Source organism: Myodes glareolus, chromosome 18, assembly GCF_982192425.1.
Source record: "Myodes glareolus chromosome 18, mMyoGla1.1, whole genome shotgun sequence".
In the NCBI taxonomy this organism is placed as follows: domain Eukaryota; kingdom Metazoa; phylum Chordata; class Mammalia; order Rodentia; family Cricetidae; genus Myodes; species Myodes glareolus.
The window spans coordinates 18,195,965-18,205,159 of NC_142043.1; the positions used below are offsets into that span (position 1 = coordinate 18,195,965).

Below are 9,195 nucleotides of genomic sequence, written 5' to 3' on the forward strand. Positions count from 1 at the left end.
ACAGGTACCACATGCTCATGGTGCACATATTGACATTCAGGCACATGTATGAAATAAATAAATAGAGATGTAAATGAATAGGTACATATGTTTGGAATGTAGCTCAGGTGTGGAGTGCCCTAGGATCAATCTGTACTACTGCAAGAGGAAAAAAAAATGGCAGATTGAGAAAAGCCTAGTGAGGAGAATCAATCAAAATGATACAATGATGAGAATTGTTTAATGAGGGATTGGAGCAATAATCAGATAAGGAAAGGACATGGAAAAACAGACTTCCAGACAGGTCTGTTGCAATAGTTGCCAGCAGAGGTCTCCAGTCTGGAGCAGAGTTGCTGACAGGGGCTAGTACTGAGATGTCAGTTTTCACTATACATTTCTCTTCCGAATTAACATGTATAGTTATTGTTTGTCTTTCCCCAAAATTAGCGGTTTCCCCTTGTTAGGCCCAGTTAATTGGTAATGTCTTGAAAGAAAGAGGAGAACTCTACCTACTCCTGTGTACCAGAATAAACTTGTCATCTTTAGCCCTCTGAGCTCTTTGTCACTTCCTGTCTGGGAGAACTCAAAAACGAAGCAATACTTTTAATTCAACTTTTCTCTCTCAAGATATCTATGTCTATCATGTAACTTTAGCACCAGAAAGGCCACAGTTGAAAGACTGGGTTCATATTAATATAGTAAGTTTCTGGAAAAACTGTGTTACTACAGTTCTCAGGGTAATATAGTCACTTATTTAGGAAGAACTTCAACAAAAAAGACAAAATATGAGTGTTTTACATCAGAAAAAAATTATTCTGTAATGTAAAAGAAATCAAAGGTATTCAAGAGTTGATATAACGATTCTATTCATCAGTGGTGGAGTATGACTGCCCTTCACCTCCCCACTAGAGATTTAACTTCAAGGATTAGTACAAGGTAAAAGACAGTTTTATATTGACTCCTCTAAAATGTTATTTAAATGTTAGCATTGTTAAATCTAAAGTGATGTTGTTGTTGGATTTTCATCATCTCTATGCTTAATTTTTCAGTCAGATTTATGAGTCAAAATATTTGACTATGTTTTTAAATAAAAGGACATGGACATCCAATATATATTCATCCTCTCTCTCTCTCTCTCTCTCTCTCTATATATATATATATACATATATATATATTTCTAGACATCTATAAACATAGATAATCATTGTGTGATGGCTACTCTTCATGGTCAACTTGACCGGGTTTGGAATTACAGAGAAGACACCTTTCTGGACCTGCCAGTGCTTCCGGGGGTTGAACTGAAAAGGGAATACTCACTCTGAATATAGGAAACTTCGTCCCATGGACTGGAGTTACGGACGAAATGGAAAGGAAAAAAGTGAGCTGAGTACTGCCTTTCATCTCTCTCTGCTTCCTTATTGTAGGATGTGGCCAACTGTCTCATGCCCAAGAAGCCAAAGAAAGCATCCCCTTCCGTAGGTCGTTTCTCTCAGGTTGTTTGTCACAGCAACGGAAACTAATGACTAATGCTGTTTGCTGAATTTTTCAGGTTTTAACCGCACAGTGAATGAGACTATTGGTGGGAAAAAAAAATGCCTCCTAGGTATACATTAATGGTACAGGCTCAGTCCTTAGAACTACCCTGGGAGGAAAAGTCACATTTATTTCCGCATCCATAAAGATACAAAGTCTTCACACACAAAAGTTTCATGTTCCGTGTTAAGGTAAATCAAGTTACATTTATTTAATTATTTTTTAGAGTTTTGCTGTTAAATATAACCACAGAAAAGCATCCGTTAATCAAATATGCATTACAATAACATTATAATGACTTCTCTGTGACAGCTAGGGGGAGGGATATTTCTTGATACTCTCAGCAGTCAACACCCAACTTCGCCCTTTGTCTCTCTTTGTGCTTTCTCAGTTTCTTTTCACTTTTAAATCTCCTTTCTTTTAGAAACAGTCTCTAAAATAGATTCTAGAAACAGTTGTTGGGAATGTTGGGCTCTAGTCATTCCTTGGCAGGAGAGCATTCTTGAGGTGGGGGCACAACCACAACACTGATCACCTGGGCCACCAGTGGAGCAGGTAGGTGGTGGAATAGGCAGATAATCTCAGGGATCTCACCCAATCACAGAGAGAGTGAGTAAAGATCTCACCAGAAGGGAAGAGAACCAAATGTGTGAGGAACCAGGAACTCTTAAAAAACTGTTGGGAAAGCTCCAGTCTCTGCTTTCCACTTACCTAGTGCTTTGTGGAAAGGGAGAGCCGGAGCACAGAAGCTGTCCAGAGATCAGAAGATGTGCCTACCCAAATCTACCCATGTACTCTTCCCCACAGAGCTTGGACCTTCCCATCTCAGCCTTTAGACTCCAGGTCCAGGTGCCATGGATATGCCCTAGGAAGTACTGGTTGCACACCCATCCTTCAAAAACACTCTAATGCATACTGGCATTTTCTCATCGTCTTTAACACTAGATCTGGTACTATAATGTACAACTAGGTTTCATCCCTGCTTTCAGCATCGCCAGTTAATAAATGAAGGAACATGCTTTGATTATTCTCACCTCCTAGTCCATGTCTGACTGGTGCAATGTATGAGTTAATGGAACACATACACTTAACCACTGCCTGGCACAGATAATAAATGTCAGTCATTGCTGTCATGACCAACAGAGCTTAATATACACAATAGACATTTAATAAAAATGGTGCACAATTCATTCAAATATTCAGATCCCCTGGGACTAATGTCACAGACAGCTATGAAGCACCATGAGGGTGCTGGGACTTGAACCTAGGTCCTCTCCAAGATCAGCCAGTGCTCTTAACTACTGAGCAATCTCTCCAGCCCTATGCCTTCCTTTTACTACCGGGTTTCTGAAACCCTCACACAGAACAGTTGGACATTTTTTATCGTTCCCATTCTGTTTCATAAGAATTGACTGAATTGAGTTGTAGTTTATATCCAATAACTATTTTTTTTTTCAATTTTTCTCTCAGGCATCATAGAATGGCAGAGGAAAAGGGATTTTGAGTCCTAAGTCTCCCTCATGTTCTTATGAACTCTGGATGTGTTGGAGGATTACAATTTCATAAGATCCCTAGGTGATTATGGAGTTACTCTGAATGCCTCTTCTTTCTTATTAGTTCAGGAATGGCTGAACAAGGGTTTCCCAAACTCAGCACTGTAGATTAGCTGACAATTCTTTGTTGAGGCCAGTATTGCTAAATATTGTTCAAAAAGTGTCAGCATGCTAGGCCTCTCCTTGCCAGGACTTCTGCTCCCTCTTCCTCCCTGTGACAACTGAGGGTATCTTCAGCAGGGGCTGGGGGTGCAGCTCTGTTTGCCCCAATGCTTGTTTCACATGAGTGAGATCCTGCCTTTGATTCCCAGTGCCACATGCAAACACACAATAAAATGCTTCATCTTTTTCCCAATACTCTCTAGTGATGAAAATCCCCATATTGAAGATCGTTGAGGTTAACAGATTATCCTGTATTGTCTATATAATATTCTTTTCCTTTTTGCATGTTATCTTCCTGTTAATCTTTCTTTCCTTCAATCTGCTTTTTGTTTTGTTTTGTTTTGTTTTTGCGGTGGGGAGACACTGGGAGTGAAACAGGTTTTCTTTGTGTATCAGTCCTGGCTGTCCTAGAAATCACTTTGTAGACCTAGCTGGTTTTGAACTCACAGAGATCCACCTGCCTCTGCCTCCTGAGTGCTGGGATTAAAGACTTACACCACCATTCCTGGCTCCTTTAATAGTTTTTATTCCCTCATGTATTATTCTAGATTTTCCTTCTGTCTCTACTATTGTCAGTTAGTATTGACATTGTCTGAACCACTCACACATGGGAATTAGAGAAACTAACTTAGCAAGGAGACTGAGAAAATAGAGTGAAGTTCAAATCAGCCTAAAATCATATTTCTGTCATTACCAGTTCTAGGACAACTTGGAAAATTTGCTTAATTTATTTGAACTTCAATTGTCTCATCTGAAAAACTGAAGTAATTACCTAAGATAGGGTGTTGCTTCTTTGTTTCATTGAGGGTATTAAGAATCTATTAAGGGGTGGAGTAGCAGGTGGTGGCGCCGCAAGGGCTCTCAGGAGGTAGCTCGCGGTTTCAGGCCACACAGGCCGGCTAAAAGTGTCATACAAGCTCTCGCGCCTGCGCAATGGTTGGCAGGTAGACCAGGCCATCCTCGCGGTCATCATTTGTTTCGGTCACCTCTGGACTCCACTTGCATGAAGATGGACGAGGTTCTGTATAGCATTGCCGAAAAGAAATGGAAGATGGTGTGAGATCTTTCTCATCTCGTATGAGTCCTGTTTGGATATCCAGGTCGTTTTATAAGGAAATGCTGTTGGTGTCACTTGTGCCCCGTGGCATCCTCTCTGGTTCTCCAGAGCCTGGCAGGCCTATCTGGGGCCAATATGAACATCCGCCATGCTCAGCCCGATGACCTGATGACCATGCAGCAGTGCCGCCTGCTGTGCCTGCCTGAGCGCTACCAGAGGAAATACTCCTCCTATCATAGACTCTCTTGGGCCCCGCTCTCCTACATGGCTGAGGATGAGGATGGCAAGATCATGGGCTATGTCCTGGCCAAGATGAAGTAGGACCCCCAAAGGTGTCCCCCATGGACACATCACATTGCTGACTGTGAAATGTTCCCACCGGTGCCTTGGCTTGGCCCAAAAGCTGATGGACCAGCGCTAAGTATGTATCCCTGCGCAACAGGGCGGCCCTGCACCTTTATACCAACACCCCGACCTTCCAGGTTAGTGAGATGGAGCCCAAGTACTATGCAGATGAAGAAGATGCATACACTATGAAACGAGATCTCTCATAGAGACAGATGGCAGATGAGCGGAGACGGCAGCTGGTGCTGGAGAATGGCAGATAAGGAAAGTCAGGGCAGCACACTTCCTGGTTCCAAAGAGATCTGTCAGCAGAACCTGACTGGAGATGATAGTGGCAGTGACAGCAAAGACAGCACTGATGTCCAGGACACCTTGCAAGACTTGGATTCCACCTCCCAGAGCCTGCTGGAGCATTGTAGGTGCTTGCCGTTTTAGTCACATTTTTCTTGGGAACCCTGGTTGTACTCTATAGTATCTACTCGGGAGTCATCCCACAGCAACCCAAATGACTGCTCTTTGTCAGCGCTTAGCAGTAGCCCTCCACACTGCCTACTCAGAAAGGAACGCCAGGACACAGAAGCTGCCGGGCAGGAGCCAAGGAATCTTGAGGACTGCCATGGGCGCCTCCCTTGGCTTCTCCCATGCTGCCAGCCGCTGTATTCTATCTGTGATTGTCCTGGACTGATTGTGTGTATCCTATAGGGTTTTGCCTAGAATGCCAAACAGAAAGTGGGGACAACTCTGGAAGCTCCCCAGCTTTCAGCATTTACCATTATTTATCTGTTTTAAATAGGCAGGACCATCAATTTAGCTCTCATACCCTCTTCCTCTGTCGAGTGGAAGTTACCTACTCTTGCCGTCTCTGGAAACTGACAGTGCCCTGCCCTCCCTCTTTGAAGAAGAATGTTCCCTTTCCGAGTGTGGAGGGGGGGGGGGGGGGGAAGAGACAGGTGTCGGACTTCTGCACAAGCAGAATTTATAGATCTTAAGGAAAGGACAAACAGGAATCAAATTGTAACCTCTAATCTTCCCCCAAGAAATAAAAATATTAAAAATAAGAAAAAATCTGGGGGCTGGAGAGATGGCTCAGTGGTAAAGAGCACTGACTGCTCTTTACCAAGAGGACTTGAGTTCAATTCACAACAACCACATGGTGGCTCACAACCATCTGTAGTGAGATCTGGCGCCCTCTTCTGGCCTGCAGGCAGACATGGAGGCAGAATGTTGTATATGTAATAAATAAATCTTTAAAAAAATCTGTTAAGATAGTAAACCATTTAGAGGTTTTCTTCCTCTTTGAATCTCTTTTTACTGTATCTCTCTTTTTCTGACCACATGAGTCTAAAACCGTGGCTTTGGTAGCCAGACTCATGATAGAGGTACCACTGGAGCCTTTTACTGCCACAACTCTATGGCATTTCAAGGTACTTGCCAGCAAGTTACAGCATTCTGCTCACAGACCACACTCAGTCGGACTGCCTGCCTGAAAGAGTCAGAGATTGCCCTGGCAGGACAGTCCAGATAGATGGCATTTTAAAACAGCGCAGCTTTTTCTCTGCTACGGCTGAAAACCGAAAAGCATGCGTTCAGGTTTTGATCAACACCGTTTAAGTGTTTCGTGATAGGCCCTTTTAATGAGCTGCAGGGTAGAAAAAAAAATAAAAAATAAAAAAAAATCTGTTAAGGAACTGGGCAGTAGTGGTACATGCCTTTAATCCTAGCACTTGGAAGACAGAGGCAGGTGGATCTCTGTGAGTTCAAGGCCAGCCTGGTCTACAGAATGAGTTCCAGGGCAGACAGGGCTACACAAAGAAATCCTATCTTGAAAGATCAGAAAAGATAAAGACATTATTAAGAATAGATATGAGATGTATCCCACTGGGAAACTGCTTGCTTAGGACATATCAAGTTTTGGGCTGATTTCAGCCTTGAACACCACACATACAAATCCAAACATGAACTAAAATATTTGATGCTAGTTTTCGTTCCAGGATCCAATATCAAAAGGTGACAGTTACTGGTTAGTGCTGCTATGTTTCTAGAAATAAAAACACCATGTTGTAATCATAGTAAAAAGATATTGTGAGCAGATGAATCCATGTTAAAAACCAAATATGGACGCAACTGGACAACTACTGTTGTCCCCGGTGTGTCATGCCACCTTTCAGTATTCAGATTAGAAGTAAAAGAGTTCGTCACATGACTTCAAGAAATCTCCCTTAAGGGGCTGGAGAGATGCCTCAGTAGTTAAGATCACTGGCTCCTTCTTCCAGAGGACCCTGATTCAATTCCTAGCACCCACCTGGTAGCTTCAATTCCAGAGGATCTGACATCGTCACACAGACATACATGTAAACAAAATACCAATGCACATAAAATAAAAAAGAATTACTAAGATGAATTTTTAAAAGAAATCTTCCCTAGAGAAAACTGGTATACATTGTATGCCTCTCTTTTATCACACACTTTTTTCTTCTTGCTGCTTGAATGTGGCTGTGATAGCTGGAGATGCAGTTTCAGTGTTGGACAAGTTAGGAACAGACTAGTGGCTAGTTGGCAGAACTTGGAATTTTAAGACTTCATGGAAAAGAGTTGCCCTGTACTGCTGACTGATGGACATTCGTGTCACAAAGAAATAAATGCCCCCCTTTGAAAGTATTGTCATTGGTCAATAACAATGACAAGCAGATAGATGGGCCAGGAATGTAGTTAGTCCAGGTTTGGCCCATAGCACCAATTAAACTGGGAGAGCTGAAACATGCCTAGACTTCCAGCACTGCAGAGGCAGAGATAGACAAACCAGATGTCCAAAATCATCTTCTGCTACATAAAGCAAGTGGTCTAAGTAACCTAGAGAAAGTAAATATGACAAAAGTAGTTAGCATGCCAATGTGGGTAGGAGAAATCTCATAAGGTTCCATCCCTCCATGAAGAGGTAGGGAGAATTAATGGTCTCTAAAAGAAGAGAAACTGGCTTCTTCTGAGATGAGTGTCTTGATAGGTTATTCATTCCCAAGGGGTCACCACTAAACACATATACATATGAGCAGAACTAGATAGACTCAACAGGTTGTGTGTGTGTGCACGCGCATATCTGTGACAATAACAAAGATGTCACGAAGTTGAAAGGAAGTAGTGGGGGCATGAGACAGGTTACAGGGGGTGAGGGAGGAGAAGGAAATGCTTTAAATATAGTACAATGTATAAAAATCTCAATAATAATAATTTTTAAAGACAGTGAATATCGAATAAAAGACAGAGCTGATGACAGCCTTTCTTCACAGCATTCTCCCCAGTTAAATTCACAAATTGCTGTTTTAATTAAAGTGATACAATGCAACCATTTTACATGTAAACAAATGTGTGTCTTTTCAAATGTAAGTTGACAGAACTGGAGTGTGTCAGCATCAAAATTATTTCAAGAAAGGAAGGAAAGAAGGGAGGGAAGGAGGAATGGAAAGCAGAAGGGAGGGAGGGAGGAAAGGAGAAAAAGAAAGGCTTCTGGAATTCAAGAGCCAGGATGCTAAAAGGATCAGCATTCTTGAGTCCAGGCAATGGTGCTTGGCATTCTCAGCAATTTAAAACCCTTAATTTCTTCAGATGAAAATCACAAAATTAAAGAGACGACCAAGGATGTGGCCTTGAAGTTATGCATGCACCACTGCGCTTGTTACTTCAATGTCGCTGCTACCGAATCCCTGGCAGGAAGCATCTTAAAGGAGAATGACTATAAGGGGATTCAGTATCTTGTGTTAAGAAGAGTAAGGAGGCGGGAGGATGAGGTGGCTGGTCATGGTGTGTCCGCAAGTCAAGAAGCAGAGAGAAGGTAAGAAATGGGGCTGTGCTGTCACTCAAGCCTGGGAACCCACTTCCTCCAGCAAAGCTCCTCATGTTCTCCATCCCAAAACAGTGCTACCAGCTGGTGACCAAGTGTTTAAATACATATGTGCCTGTAGTAGAATCTCATAGTCACACCTCAAATATTAAGGGTATACATCAAGACTTAAACACAACCAAGGTAAGACTTGAAGAAGACATGAAAAACAGGGGTGAATAAGTCCCCTCAAAGATGCAAAATTTGCAACGCCTGAGCTTAACCTAGAGCAGATAATATGCTGCATGGACAAATGCATAATTCTTGACAATTTCCTAACAACACAATAAACTATTAATAATGCTGCTCTAGTAAATGCATAATAAATTAGTAGTTTTTATTTAAGAAAACAACAACTCATAAGCAAAGAGAAAAATAATTTTTCAGATTTCTAAGCCGAACATAGAGTGTCACCTAAAGGGCTGGAGGACTGGCTTCACCTTTAAAGGCTAGGCTCATCACCAAGAAGACCACAATGTTCCCTAGAGCAAAGGTTTTCTTCATCGTGCGATGGATGCTTCATTTCATGGACCACGTACAATCTTTCTTTTGATCACTCAAGTTGTCTTGACTGAAGTGAATATTGAGAAAACAAAGGTTTCCAAAAGAAAATTATCAAATCAAAGGAAGTCCTGGTTTTGGGGTGTTGCCTCACCAGGTAAGAGTATCTGCTGAGCAAACATGAGGACCTG

General features: G+C 42.1%; 2 pseudogenes; both read left to right on the top strand.

Moving 5' to 3' along the window:
- Positions 1-1,320: 1,320 nt before the first annotated feature.
- On the top strand, positions 1,321-4,308 carry LOC148119085 (thioredoxin-like protein 4A pseudogene; annotated as a pseudogene).
- A 111-nt stretch (positions 4,309-4,419) lies between these two features.
- Positions 4,420-8,459, top strand: LOC125407937 (N-alpha-acetyltransferase 11-like; annotated as a pseudogene).
- The last annotated feature ends 736 nt before the right edge of the window (positions 8,460-9,195 follow it).